At 41.1% G+C, this 15,120-nt stretch overlaps 1 protein-coding gene across 2 annotated transcripts in view; it reads right to left on the bottom strand.

Moving 5' to 3' along the window:
- ZNF451 (zinc finger protein 451) overlaps nt 1-15,120 on the bottom strand; it is a 125,661-nt gene that overhangs the window by 109,060 nt on the left and 1,481 nt on the right. The gene's annotated exons all lie outside the window — the stretch shown is intronic.

The raw sequence follows: 15,120 nt of genomic DNA, 5'->3' as shown, positions 1-15,120 counted from the left end.
ATGGCTGCATAGTATTCCATGGTATATGTGCCACATTTTCTAATCCAGTCTGTCACTGATGGACATTTGGGTTGATTCCAAGTCTTTGCTATTGTGAATAGTGCCGCAATAAACATAATGCGGTGCGTGTCTTTATAGCAGCACGCATTTAGAATCCTTTGGGTATATCCCCAGTAATGGATGGCTGGGTCATATGGTACATCTAGTTCTAGATCCTTGAAGAATCAGCCATACTGTTTTCCATAATGGTTGAACTAGCTTACAATCCCACCAACAGTGTAAAAGTGTTCCTATTTCTCCACATCCCTCTCCAGCACCTGTTGTTTCGACTTTTGAAATGATTGCCATTCTAACTGGTGTGAGATGGTATCTCATTGTGGTTTTGATTTGCATTTCTCCCATGGCCAGTGATGATGAGCATTTTTTCATGTCTGTTGGCTGTATGAATGTCTCTTTGAGAAATGTCTGTTCATATCTTTTGCCCACTTTTATGGATTGTTTGTTTTTCTCTTTGTAAACTTGTTTGAGTTCTTTGTAGGTTCTGCATTAGCCCTTTGTCAGATGAGTAGATTGCCAAAATTTTCTCCCCATTCTGTAGGTTGCCTGTTCACCTTGATGGTAATTTCTTTGCTGTGCAGAAGCTCTTTAGTTTAATTAGATACCATTGTCAATTTTGGCTTTTGTTGCCTTTGCTTTTTGGTGTTTTAGACATGAAGTCCTTGCCCATGCCTATGTCCTGAATGGTATTACCTAGGTTTTCTTCTTAGGGTTTTATTGTTTTAGGTCTAACATTTAAGTCTCTAATCCATCTTGAATTAATTTTTCGTGAGCAAGGAGTAAGGAAAGGATCCACTCCAGCTTTCTACTTAGGGCTAGCCAATTTTCCCAGCACCATTTATTGGGCCAGGGAATCCTTTCCCCATTTCTTGTTTCTCTCAGGTTTGTCAAAGATCAGATGGCTGAGATGGTGGTATTATTTCTGAGGACTCTGTCTGTTCTTGTTCCATTGGTCTATATCTCTGTTTTGGTACCAGTACCATGCTGTTTGGTTACTGTAGCCTTGTAGTTCAGTTTGAAGCTCAGGCAGCATGATGCCTCCAGCTTTGTTGTTTGGACTTAGGATTGCTCGGGCAATGTGGGCTCTTTTTTGGTTCCATGAACTTTAAAGCAGTTTTTTCCAATTCTACAAAGAAACTCATTCATAGCTGATGGGGATGGCATTGAATCTATAAATACCTGCAGTATGGCCACTTAAGATATTGATTCTTCCTATCCATGAGCATGGTATGCCTTCATTTGTTTGTATGTCCTCTTGATTTCACTGGAGCAGTGGTCGTAGTTCTCCCTTGAAGAGGTCCCTGGCATCCCTTGTAAGGTGCATTCCTAGGTATTGACCTTTGAAGCAATTGTGAATGGAAGTTCATTCATGATTTGCCTGCCTGTCTGTTACTGGTGTATACGTTTGTCATTTTTGCACATTTATTTTGTATCCTGGAGATTTAGTGAAGTTTCTTATCCAGCTCACGGAGATTTTGTAATATGACAATGGGGTTTAAATATAATCATGTCACTACAAACAGGGACAATTTGACTTCTTCTTTTCCTAACTGAATATGCTTTGATTTCTTTCTCTGCCTGATTGCCCAGCTGAACTTCCAACACTATGTTGAATAAGAGTGGTGAGAGAGGGCAGCCTGCCTTGTGCCAGTTTTCAAAGGAATTTTCCAGTTTTTGCCCATTCAGTATGATACTGGCTGTGGGTTTGTCATAAATAGCTCTTATTGAGATAATGCCCATCAATACTGGGAATTTATTGAGCATTTTTAGCATGAAGGGCAGTTGAATTTCTGTCAAAGGCCTTTTCTGCATCTACGGGAGATAATCATGTATTTTTGTCTTTGGTTCTGTTTATGCTGGATTATGTTTATTGATTTGGGCGTATCGTTGAACCAGCCTTGCATCCCAGGGATGAAGCCCACTTGATCATGGTGGATGCTTTTGATGTGCTGCTGGATCCGGGTTTGCCAGTATTTTATTGAGGATTTTGCATTGATGTTCATCAGATACAGTCTAAAATTTCTTTTTTGTTGTGTCTCTGCCAGGCTTTGGTATCAGGATGATGCTGGCCTTTATAAAATGAGTTAGGGAGGATTCCCTTTTCTATTGATTTCTGGACAGTTTCAGAAGGAATGGTACCAGCTCCTCTCCTTGCACCTCTGGTAGAATTCAGCTGTGAATCCATCTGGTCTTGGACTTTTTTGGTTGGTAGGCTATTAATTATTGGGCCTTAATTTCAGAGCCTGCTATTGGTCTATTCAGGAATTCAGCTTCTTCCCATTTAGTCTTGGGAAAGTGTAAGTGTCCAGGAAATTATCCATTTCTTCCAGATTTTCTGGTTTATTTGCATAGAGGTGTTTATAGTATTCTCTGATGGTAGTTTATGTTGCATAGAGGTGTTTATAGTATTCTCTGGATGGTAGTTTGTATTTCTGTGGGGTTGGTGGTGATATCCCTTACTTCATTTTTACGCGCTCTATTTGATTCTTCTCTCCTTTCTTATTAGTCTATAGCTGTCTATCAATTTTGTTGATCTTTTCAAAAACCAACTCCTGGATTCATTGATTTTTGAGGGTTTTTTGTGTCTCTATCTCCTTCAGTTCCTGCTTTTAGTTATTTCTGCCTTCTGCTAGCTTTTTGAATGTGTTTCTGCTCTTAAGCTTCTAGTTCTTTTAATTGTGATATTAGGGTGTCCACTTTTAGATCTTTCCAGCTTTCTCTTATGGGCATTTAGTGCTATAAATTTCCCCCACACACTGCTTTAAAATGTATCCCAGAGATTCTGGTATGTTGTATCTTTGTTCTCATTGGTTTCAAAGAACATCTTTATTTCTGCCTTCATTTCACGCACTCCAGTGCAGTCATTCAGGAGCAGGTTATTCAGTTTCCCATGTAGTTGAGTGGTTTTGATTGAGCTTAGTCCTGAGTTCTAGCTTTGATTGCACCTGTGGTCTGGAGAGACAATTTGTTATAATTTCTGTTCTTGTACATTTGCTGAGTGAGTGTTTTACTTCCAATTATGTGGTCAATTTTGGCCAAGTGATGGGTGCCGAATAGAAAGTATATTCTGTTGATTTGGGGTGGAGAGTTCTATAGCGTTCATTAGGTCTGCTTGCTGCAGAGATGAGTTCACCCTGGATATCCTTGTTAACTTTCTGTCTCGCTGATCTGTCTAATGTTGACATTTTACTTGTATGGGAGTCTGAGTCTCTATGACTTGCTTTATGAATCTCGGTGCTCCTGTATTGGGTGCATATATATTTAGGATAGTTAGCTCTTCCTGTTGAATTGATCCCTTTACCATTATGTAATGGCCTTCTTTGTTCTTTGGATCTTTGATGGTTTAAAGTCTGTTTTATCAGAGACTAGATTGCAACTCTGCTTTTTTTTTGTTCTCCATTTGCTTGCAGATTTCCTCCATCCCTTTATTTTGAGCCTATGTCTCGCATGAGATGGGTCTTCCTGAATACAGCAAACTGATGGGTCTTGACTTTTTATCCAGGCTTCCAAGTTGAAGTCTGTGTCTTTTAATTGGAGCATTTAGTCCATTTACATTTAAGGTTAATATTGTTATGTGAACTTGATCCTGCCATTATGATATTAACTGGTTATTTTGCTCGCTAGTTGATGCAGTTTCTTCCTAGCCTTGATGGTCTTTACATTTTGGCATGCTTTTGCATTGGCTGGTACCGTTGTTCCTTTCCATGTTTAGTGCTTCCTTCAGTTCTCGTAAGGCAGGCCCGTGGTGACAAAATCTCTATTTGGTTATCTGTAGTTATCTTTATTTCTCCTTCACTTATGAAACTTAGTTTGGCTGGATATGAAATTCCGGGTTTAAAATTCTTTTCTTTAAGAATGTTGAATATTGGCCCCACTCTCTTCTGGCTTGGAGAGTTTCTGTGAGATCTGCTGTGAGTCTGATGGCTTCCTTTGTGGGTAACCCGACCTTCTCTCTGGCTGCCCTTAAGATTTTTTCCTTTATTTAAACTTTGCGACCTGGCAATTATGTCTTGAGTTTCGCTCTTCTCGAGGAGTATCTTTGTGGTATTCTGTATTTCTGGAATCTTCTGAATGTTGGTATCGTCTCTACTAGGTTAGGGAAGTTCTCCTGATGATATCCTGCAGAGTGTTTTCCAACTTGTTCCATTTTCCCCTCACTTTCAGGCACCCCGATCAGATCGAGATTTGTCTTTTTACATAATCCCATACTTGCAGGCTTTGTCTTCCTTTTTTCTTTCTTTTCTTTTTAGATTTCTTCTCGCTTCATTTCATTCATTTGATCCTCAATTGTTGATACTCTTTTCTTCCAGTTGATCGAGTCGGTTACTGAAGCTTGTGCATTTGTCAATGCGATTTCTCATGTCATGTATTTTCATCTCTGTCAGTCAGTCTCGCTTATGGCCTTCTCTGCATTAATTATTCTAGTTATCAATCTTCTACTTTTTTTCAAGATTTTTAGTTTCTTTATGCTTGGGTACATAATTCCTCCTTAGCTCTGAGAAGTTTGATGGACTGGGCTTTTCTCTCATCTCACAAAGTCATTCTCCCGCCCAGCTTTGGATCCATTGCTGGCGATGAGCTGTGTTCCTTGCAGGAGATGCGCCTAGTTTTGAATTTCCAGCTTTCTGCCCTGCTTCATCTTTGTGGTTTTATCTGCCTCTGGTCTTTGATGATGGTGAGGTACTGATGGGGCTTGGTGGGTGTCCTTCCTGTTTGTTAGTTTTCCTTCTAACAGTCAGGACCTCAGCTGTAAGTCTGTTGGGATTGCTTGAGGTCCACTCCAGACCCTGTTTGCCTGGGTATCGTAGCAGCAGAGGCTGCAGAAGATAGAATATTTCTGAACAGCGAGTGTACCTGCTGATTCTTGCTTGGAAGCTTCCTCTCAGGGGCGTACCCAGGTGAGGTGGGTGTTGGTCTGCCCCTAGTGGGGAATGTCTCCCAGTTATGCTACTCAGGGTCAGGGACCCACTTGAGCAGGCAGTCTGTCTGTTCTCAGATCTCAACCCTCGCGGCTGGGAGATCCACCGCTCTCTTCAAAGCTGTCAGACAGAGTCGCTTGTGTCTGTAGAGGTTTCAGCTGCTTTTTGTTGTCGCTGTTGCTTAAGGCTGTGCCCTGTCCCTCAGAGGCAGAGTCTACAGAGACAGGCAGGACTCCTTGAGCTGCTGTGAGCTTCACCCAGTTTGAGCTCCCAGCCACTTTGTTTACCTACTTAAGCCTCAAGTAATGGCGTGGCACCCTCCCCCCAGCCTGTTGCTGCCTTGCCGGTAGATCACAGACTGCTAGCAATGAGGGAGGCCCGTGGGCTGGGACCCCAGCCAGGTGTGGGATATAATCTCCTGGTGTGCCTGTTTGCTAAGATCCTTGGTAAAGCACAGTATTAGTGGAGTTACCTGATTTTCCAGGTGTTGTGTCTCAGCCCTTGGCTAGGAAAAGTGGATTCCCTTCCCCTTGAGCTCCCAGGAGGCGATACCGCTTCTGCTTCAGCTCTCGCTGGAGGGGTTGCAGCAGCTCACCAGCACTGATTGTCCCAAGCACTCCCCAGTGAGATGAACCCACCAGTTGAAAATGCAGAAACACCTGTCTTCTGTGTCACTCTCAGCTGGAGTTGGAGACTGGAGCTGTTCCTATTCGCCATCTTGTCTACCGAAAAATAAATGTAAAGATATAACTTCTCCCCAGATTTGAAAATTACTCAAGTATAATTCCAATCAAAATCTTAAGAGTTTTGTTCTTTTTATTTTGTTTTTGTTTGTTTGTTTTGGTGAGACAGAGATTTACTCTTGTTGCCCAGGCTGGAGTGCAAAGGCACGATCACAGATCATTGCATCCTCTGCCTCCCAGGTTCAAGCGATTCTCCTGCCTCAGCCTCCCGAGTAGCTGGGATTACAGGCATGTGCCACTATGCCCGGCTAATTTTGTATTTTTACTAGAGACGGGGTTTCACCATGTTGCCCAGGCTGATCTCAAACTCCTGACCTCAGGTGATCCACCTGCCCCGGCCTCCCAAAGTGCTGGGATTACAGGCATGAGCCACTGCACCCGGTCAATCTTACCTAGCACATTGGTAGTAGCCTTACCCTCTTTCTCCTTCTCCTCTGAGACAGCAAACAATGTAACAAGGAAAATTTAGGAACAAAATATAGAAGGTTTTAAAAAATTGCCCTTTTTTTTTTCAGCAGGTAGGTCACATAAATCCTGCAGAGTCAAAAGGAAAAGCAATTAAAATTAAGAAAATGCAAAGAGAATATCAAAGTCCTTTATGAATAGCAAATCTGAGAGCCTCAGCAAAACAATACTTCCTAAAAAGGAGGAACTCACCAGGAAATGCAAAATCGTCAACTCAAAAATCTAACAACTGAGTGGGCACAGAGCTGTAGAAGCTGAGCTTCAGCAAAAGTCATGAGGATGGAATGCAGAGAGAAAAAGCACAGAGAATATCTAGAGGGCTCTTAGCAGCACTCTCAGAAAGGCCCAGCAAAAACATACTCCCTGAGGTGAAAAGCTCACATGAAGCTGCAGGTGCTGAAGGGCCTGGGGAGTGCAGGCCTGGTGACAGAAGCTCTTCCAGATTCACTATGGATCAGAGAACAGGGATACACACACACAAATTTCCCAGAAAAGCCACATCTGCCAGAATCAGTGGTCTCTATGACAATAAAGAGAATGCCTTGGAACGTTTAAAGCCTGGAAGAAAACCCCCGGTCCTCCCACCATCCATAAATCCACCTGCAAACTGCTGGTCCAGGAAACTCCACGTCACTAAAATATGTGTTCAAGAAATGCTGTGGCACAGCATCAATACAAAGATTTTATAAGAAAAAATGTGAGAAAGCTGCAAAATTCACAAATGCATGAAAAACATTCACAAGAAAAATGCTGTCATTGAAGAGATAAAAATGCTGACCACACATCTACCACAGAGTAAAATTCTTAATGAACTGTTCACCTCCATATAGGCAGAACTCATGAGTTGGTTAAGGTTTGTTGGAGCACTCTGGCTGCACTACCTTTGGATTGAAAATATCCTTCCTATTCAGAGAACACAAAAATATTCATCAGCTTATTTTTATTTTATGACTTCAACTTTTATTCTTTATTCCATCTTTAATTTTTTCTAGAATTTTGTTTGAGGTAGGAATATAACTTAACTTTTTCTCATACATCAACTATATTTTTGGAATGGAGAAATATGTATCTTCAAAGAAACCGTTATGCATGCTTATTTGACTGGTAGAAATTCTCGGGATTGATGCATCACTGTGTTACACAGGGTGGAATCTACATCAGCTTCTTTGGCAAGCCTGTTGCTCCCTTAGGGGAGCCCAGCAGTGTTACTGATGTCTTACACAGCACATGTCTCTGTGTGCTCACCACCAGGGAGGCTGCAGATTCTCCAACAAAATCCAATGCTGTATTTAGAACTTTGTTTCAAGTACATATAATATCTTAAAAAGCAAATTTTTTTAAAAGGGCCAATTCACAGTATTGTTTTATAGTATCTGAAGTATTTGTAAGTTGTTTTTATATCTACTAGGTGTTTTTGCTTAAAAATAAAAATTGTTAATAATAGCTATTATTATTTAGAAATAACATAATCTGCCAGGCATAGTGTCTCACGCCTGTAATCCCAGCACTTTGGGAGGCTGAGGCAGGCAGATCGCTTGAGGTCAGAAGTTTGAGATCAGTCTGGCCAAAATGGTGAAACCCTGTCTCAACTAAAAATACAAAAATTAGCCAAGTGTGGTGGTGCGCACCTGTAATCCAAGTTACTCAGGAGGCTGAGACAGGAGAATTGCTTGAACATGGGAGGAGGAGGTTGCATTGAGCCAAGATTGTGCCACTGCACTCCAGCCTGGGGAACAGAGCAAGATTCCATCTCAAAAATAAATAAATAAATAAAAATAACATAATCTATTTAGAGGATTCCAGCATAGAAAAAGTTAAATTATTTTACATTTATCTCATGTGATTTTAAAAATACTTTCACTGGGAAAATTTTAAATAGGAAGTAAAACAAACCCCCCCTTCCATACACAAATACTCAGCAACCAGCTTAAAAAATTATCCACAATTCTATCATTTTTCTAGTAACATTTGTTGATTACTTATTAAGTGTCTAACAATTTCCCAAGTCTGCTTTACCTCATTCAAGAATCCAAAAAACCAAAAGAGCTAGGTCAGAGGCAGAATAACTATGAAACTTGAAGGGGTACCTTCCAAAAAAGGAGCCACAGAAATATCTCTTCACATTTATATATTTTTGTTAAATTTGCTTTTTTTTTTTTTTTTTTTTTTGAGACAGAGTCTCGCTCTGTCACCCAGGCTGGAGTGCAGTGGCGCAATTTCGGCTCACTGCACCTTCCGCCTCCCAGGTTCAAGCAATTCTCCTGCCTCAGCCTCCCGAGTAGCTGGGACTACAGGTACACGCTGCCATGCCCGGCTAATTTTTTATATTTTAGTAGAGATGGGATTTCACCATATTGCCCAGGCTGGTCTTGAACTCCTGAGCTCAGGCAATCCGCCCACCTCAATCTCCCAAAGTGGTAGGATTACAGGTGTGAGCCACCGTGCCCGACCACAAAAATATTTTTACCATAGTCAGTTAAGACTATCATCTCTTTCATTTCAGCTGCACCTTCTGTGTATTTTCCCTTCCTGTTTTAACCATATAGTGGCAGTAGACATTTCTGAGCTCTTGTTAAAGAGTGACTGGGATATATTTGTGTACTTTGAAATTTCTTCCATGTATAGTTAAACTATTGCTGGCCATCTCAGTTGGGAAGTCTTCTGGGAATACTTTGAATGGTCAATTCAAACAATATTTAAGAGCAGTCACTCCAGGGAAAAATGAAATGCTGTGAAATCTTGTAGTTCAGATGTGACTCTTAATAGGAGTTTCCCCATATGTGATAATAATCCTAAAAATTACACTGTATATTAATCACAGTGGAGAATTGGAAAGAAACCTATGTAAACTGTCAAAAATAAAAAAGCAAATTTCCATCAACTATGCTAGAGGATACTGTAAATGATCCTTCTGTACCTCTATAGAAAAAGATATTACAGAATTGTCAAATGGAGACAATCAATGCATATATAACCAAAAGAAAACTAGGGGCCAGGCATTAATCTGGCTCACATCTGTTATCCTCAAACTTTTGGAGGCCAAGGTAGGTGGATTGCTTGAGCTCAGGAGTTTGAGACCAGCCTGGGCAACATGGTGAAACCCTGTCTCTACAAAAACATACAAAAATTAGCCCAACATGGTGGCACTTGCCTGTGGTCCTAGCTACTCAGGAGATTGAGGTGGGAGGGTCTCTTGAGCACAGGTGGTGGAGGTTGCAGTAAGTCGAGATTGCACTTTAGCATGGGCAACAGAGTGAGACCCTGTTTCAAAAAAAAAAAAAGAAAAGAAAAAAAAAACAAAATGAAGGAAAAAATAATTGTAGAGCTGAAATAAATAAAAAAATCATGTGTTTTTCACCTCTATATTTTGTAATATTAACTTTTAAATATTGTGAAGATTATAATGATTTATTTTCTTAATCTAAATAAGTATTTCAAATCATTTCTAATGGTATATTCACAATTTTGTGGGATTATTTTTCTTAGAGTGTGTCAAATTCAATAACCAACAGGCCCCATAAAACCTGAAACTAGGCTGGGTGTGGGGGCTCACACCTGTAATCCCAGCATTTTGGGAGGCTGAGGCAGGGTGATCACTTGAGCCTAGGAGTTTGAGAGCAGCCTGGGCAACAGAAGAAGACCCTGTCTCTAAAATTATTTAAAAATTAGCTGGGCATGGTGGTGTGTGCCTGTAGTCCCAGCTACTTGGGAGGCTGAGGCAAGAGGACTGCCCAAGTCTGGAAGTTCAATGCTGCAGTGAGCCATGACTGTGCCACTGCACTCCAGCCTAGGCAACAGAGTGAGACATTGTCTCAATAGATAAATAAATAGAACTGTTCAAGATACAATTATTTTCCTTGTTGAAAGATAAATTAATACTCAGAGACATCAATCAACTCTCCCAGGCCATTTTGATATTAAAAGGTGGAACATGGCCAGGCACAGTGGCTCATGCCCGCAATCCCAGCACTTTGGGAGGCCGAGGCAGGCGGATCACAAGGTCAGGAGATTAAGACCAGACTGGCCAACATGGTGAAACCCCGTCTCCACTAAAAATACAAAAATTAGCTGGGCGTGGTGGCGTGTGCCTGTAATCCCAGCTACTTGGGAGGCTGAGGCAGGAGAATCGCTTGAACCAGGGAGGTGGAGTTTGCAGTGAGCCGAGATCGTGCCACTCTGCTACAGCCTGGCGACAAAGCAAAGACTCTGTCTCAAAAAAAAAAGGTGGAACATAATTTAAAATCACATTTTTCAGGCCAGGTGCAGTGGTTCGTGCCTGTAATCCCAGCCCTTTGGGAGGCCAAAGCAGGAGGATCACTTAAGGCCAGGAGTTCAAAACCAGCCTGGGCAACATGGCAAGACCCAGTTTCTATAATGAAAATAAATAAATAAATCACATTTTCAGTTCCCCAAACATTCAATAACTTTGGCTATCTGTTCATAACAAACTGTGACCCTGGCAATTGACTAAACCTCTTGAAATGTCAGTTTTATTACCTACAAAACAAAGAGACCCAATTAGATAATCTTTAAATTGCCCTTTCATAACCAGGCCAGTGGCAGTTACCTTGAGCTCAGTACCAGACAGAGGGCACAGACTCATTATAACTTTAAACTATCCTGAACAAAGTGGGGAGCCAGTAAAACCTTTTCAGTAGAGAAATATGTTAGACTTCATAGACCAGCTAACCAACCACCCATTCCCAATTCTTTCTCCATTGTCTACTTCTAATACAGACGCTATGGAAGGTAAAAGCTTACATTCCAACATTCCCTTTCAGTGAGTATGGCCATGCTGACACAGTTCTAGCCAGTGAAATATAAGTCTGTTTGGAAAAGCTTCTGGCAAAGCTTTTGACTTCCTGATGAATACACAGGGCTTGATCCAGGACTTGCCATGTTGTCTTAAATCGAGCATCCCTAAAACTGTGCCAGGCATCCTGCAATTACGAGGGAAAGACCAAAATCACCCCAGATAACACAACAATGACACTATTGAGCTACTCAAGCAGACTGTAGCCATCTCTAGATCTAGTTGTCTGAATGTCTTCCTAATAAAAGTTATATAAAAATAAATGTAAACTTTTGAATAGTCAATCCTTAGTATGAAGGATATGTTAGTATTAACAAGGGGCAAGAATGAAGGCAGACAGACTTGTTAGAAAGTTACTACATTATTCTAAGCAAGAAAAATAACAACTTGAACCAAGAACCAAGATAACTACAGTAGGAGAGGTGGAAGAGACAGGGCAAGGTGGATGAATAAAAGGTTTCAAATATCTTCTACATTTCTAGTTTGAGCATCAAGGGAAATGGTTGGGCCATTTTTCAAAACAGGTATGATGAGGGATGAATAAATTCAGCTTTGGACCTATTCAGTTTAAGATGCCTATGGAACAACAATGTGAAACTGATGAAAAGACGGTTGACTATGGATCCTGAAGTCAACAGTAAGGTCTAGATTGGTGAAACTTGGTTTTGAGAATAACTATCATATAGGGTAGTGCTGTCTAATACAACTATACTGCAAGCCACATATGTAATTTTTTTTTTTTTTTTTTTTTGAGACGGAGTCTCGCTCTGTCGCCCAGGCTGGAGTGCAGTGGGGTGATCTCGGCTCACTGCAAGCTCCACCTCCTGGGTACATGCTATTCTCCCGCCTCAGCCTCCTGAGTAGCTGGGACTGCAGACGCCCACCACCACGCCCGGCTAATTTTTTATATTTTTAGTAGAGATGGGATTTCACCATGTTAGCCAGGATGGTCTCGATCCCCTGACCTCATGATCCGCTCACCTCTGCCTCGCAAAGTGCTGAGATTACAGGTGTGAGCCACTGTGCCTGGCCCACATATGTAATTCTAAAATACAGTGATTATTTTATTTAACCAAATATATCCAAAATATTATTTCAACATATTATCAACATAGTTATTAAATGTGATAATTTGCACGTTAAGTCTTTAAAATCTAATGTGTATTTCACACCTAAGGCACATCTCAATTCCTGTTTTCATCATACTTGATGTGTATATACATTTCATAAAATTCACCGATGACAAAGTAGACTCACAAACCCAAATTGTTCCAAACATAGTTATCATTTTCTTTTATTTTTCATATCCACACTAAAAAAAAATCCCATTTATCTTTTTCAAAATAATTGATTTGACTTCGGACCAAAAGCATATCAGTTTGAAAACATTTGCCTAAGTTAGGTAAATTCAATAAATCTTATGTAAGCTCAGTACTGTTAACACTGACTTCAGAGTTACTGAGTATACTGAAAAGCAACCCTAAATTTAATCAATAATGCATTTTAAAATTTTTTCTTAGTTTTTACAGTAAATTTACATGACATTATCAAATACAATGAAAAATTCAAGCATACTGACTCATGTTAGAAAAATGAGTAAAATTAATCTTACTGATTTTTATTTTTAGAAGTTTTGATTTCAATATAAACTCTAGTACTTGTCTAGGACAGGCACATGTAAGCTTTTTCCTATCCTTGGAGCTTCAAATTTAGATCATTCATATGCCATAGGATATTGGGTAGAAAAATTAAACTGCCATTTTTGGTCTTTGATTATTAAACATCTGGCTAGCATTCCTGTTACTGGAAGAAAATCTTGGAGTTAACAGTACAGTAAGTTTTGTAGAGCTCTTCCACAATATGACCGACAGGGTACATAAGATCACTAAATTAATCTCTTAATTCTTTCCGCAATCCTATAAGCTGGTGTTGATTTGTACCATGTGCACTTATACAATGAGCACTTAATTGTACCCAACAAGTGACAATTTGTTGTAGAGACTATTTTAAAAAAACTGAGCATAAATATTGTCAAACCATATCATTTAGTGGAATGAAGAAATAACAGAAACATCAAGTTTGTTTTAAAATTCTAATGGAATCTGATTTTTTTTAACCTAACTCAGCTGGAGTGCCATTTATTGTGACAGAAAGTAGTTTTTTTCTCATTTAGCTGAAACTGTTATAACATGGGTAGAGATTTTAAAACAGTTGCATGAGATGGGCGCAGTGTACTATCATGAGATGGGCGCAGATGCCTGTACTATCGGCATTTTGGGAGGCCAAGGCAGGTGGATCACTTGAACCAGGGAGTTTGAGGCTAGCCTGGGCAACATGGGGAAACCTTGTCTCTACCAAAAATACAAAAACTAGCCGATGGTGGTAGCATGTGCCTGTAATCCCTATTACTTGGGAAGCTGAGGTGGGAGGATCACTTGAGCCTAGAAGCAGAGGTTGCAGTGAGCCAAGATCGTGCCACTGCCTGGGCAACAAAGTAAGACCCTGTCTCAAAATAATAATAATGATAATAATAATTAAAAGTTAATTATTAAAAAAAAGCTGCATAAATTTGCCTTTTTTTTTTTTTTGAGATGGAGTCTCGCTCCATCGCTCAGGCTGGAGCGCAGTGGCGCGATTTTGACTCACTGCAACCTCCGCCTCCCGGGTTCAAGCAATTCTCCTGTCTCAGCCTCCCGAGTAGCTGGGACTACAGGCACCTGCCTCCATGCCTAGCTAATTTTTGTATTTTTAGTAGAGGTGGGGTTTCACTTTGTTGGTGAGGCTAGTCTCAAACTCCTGACCTCAGGTGATCCACCCGCCTCGGCCTCCCAAAGTGCTGGGATTACAGGTGTGAGCCATTGCACCCGGCCATAAACTTGACTTTTGAAGCCATCAGTTGAAATCATTTCTTCATAATTTTTAAGTCCTATTAGACACAACATAGTGTGTTAGTTGGGTAGTTTCTCAAATTATGAAACTGTTCTAAAACTACAGAAATGTACTTATGATTTTTCAGATTTAGAATCAATTAATCTTTAATATTGCTAGGTCCTATATTCTAAAAGCAATTGTTTGGTGGCTTAACAAAAAGCCTTGTTTTTTTTTTTTTTTTTTGAGACAAAGCCTCACTCTGTCACACAGGCCGGAGTGCAGTGGTGTGATCTCGACTCACTGCAACCTCTGCCTCCTGGAGTCAAGCGATTCTCCTACCCCAGTCTCCCAAGTAGCTGGGACTACAGGCACATGCCACCACGCCTGGCTAATTTTTTGTAGTAGAGATGGGATTCACCATGTTAGCTAGGATGGTCTCGATTTCCTGACCTTGTGATCCACCTGCCTCGGCCTCCCAAAGTGCTGGGATTACAGGCATGAGCCACCACGCCCGGCAAGGCCTTGTTCTTTTTAATAACACATCTTATTTAGGCTTTTACTCATAATTTTCTAACAATTTCGTCAACTGAAATATTTTCACATTTATCCATTTAAAACTAGTTCTCGGCCAGGCATGGTGGTTCATGCCTATAATCCCAGCACTTTGGGAGGCCAAGGCAGGAAGGCTGCTTGAGCCCAGGAATTCAATATCAACCTGGGCAACATGGCAAAACCCCATTTCTACAGAAAGATATAAAAATTAGCTGGGTGTGGTGGCATGTACCTGTATTCCCAGCTACTCAGGGGTGAGGTGGGAGGACTGCTTGAGCCCAGGAGGAAGAGGCTGCAGCGAGCCATTGCAGTCCAGCCTGGGTGATATAGCAAGACCTTCCCCTCTCCCATCCAAAAACCCTAATTCTTTCACGCAAGAATCTCAGCTATTCTGCTGGGCATGGTGGCTCACTCTTGTAATCCCAGCACTTTGGGAGGCCGAGATGGGCGGATCACCTGAGGTCAGGACTTTGAGACCAGCCTGGCCAACAAGGTCAACTCCATCTTTTTTTGAGACGGAGTTCACTGTAATTCAGGCTGGAGTGCAGTGGCTGCTCATCAGAAGCTCCGCCTCGGGAGCCACGCCTGCCGCCAGCCTCCCGGGCAGCTGGGGACTACAGGCTCGGCCACCGCGTCTGCCACTTTTTTTGTATTTTTAGTAGAGACGTTTCACCATGTTAGCCAGGATAGTCTCGATCTC

The sequence above is a fragment of the Papio anubis genome, chromosome 6 (assembly GCF_008728515.1).
Source record: "Papio anubis isolate 15944 chromosome 6, Panubis1.0, whole genome shotgun sequence".
NCBI classification, from domain to species: Eukaryota; Metazoa; Chordata; class Mammalia; order Primates; family Cercopithecidae; genus Papio; species Papio anubis.
This window is presented reverse-complemented; position numbering and strand designations above follow the sequence as displayed.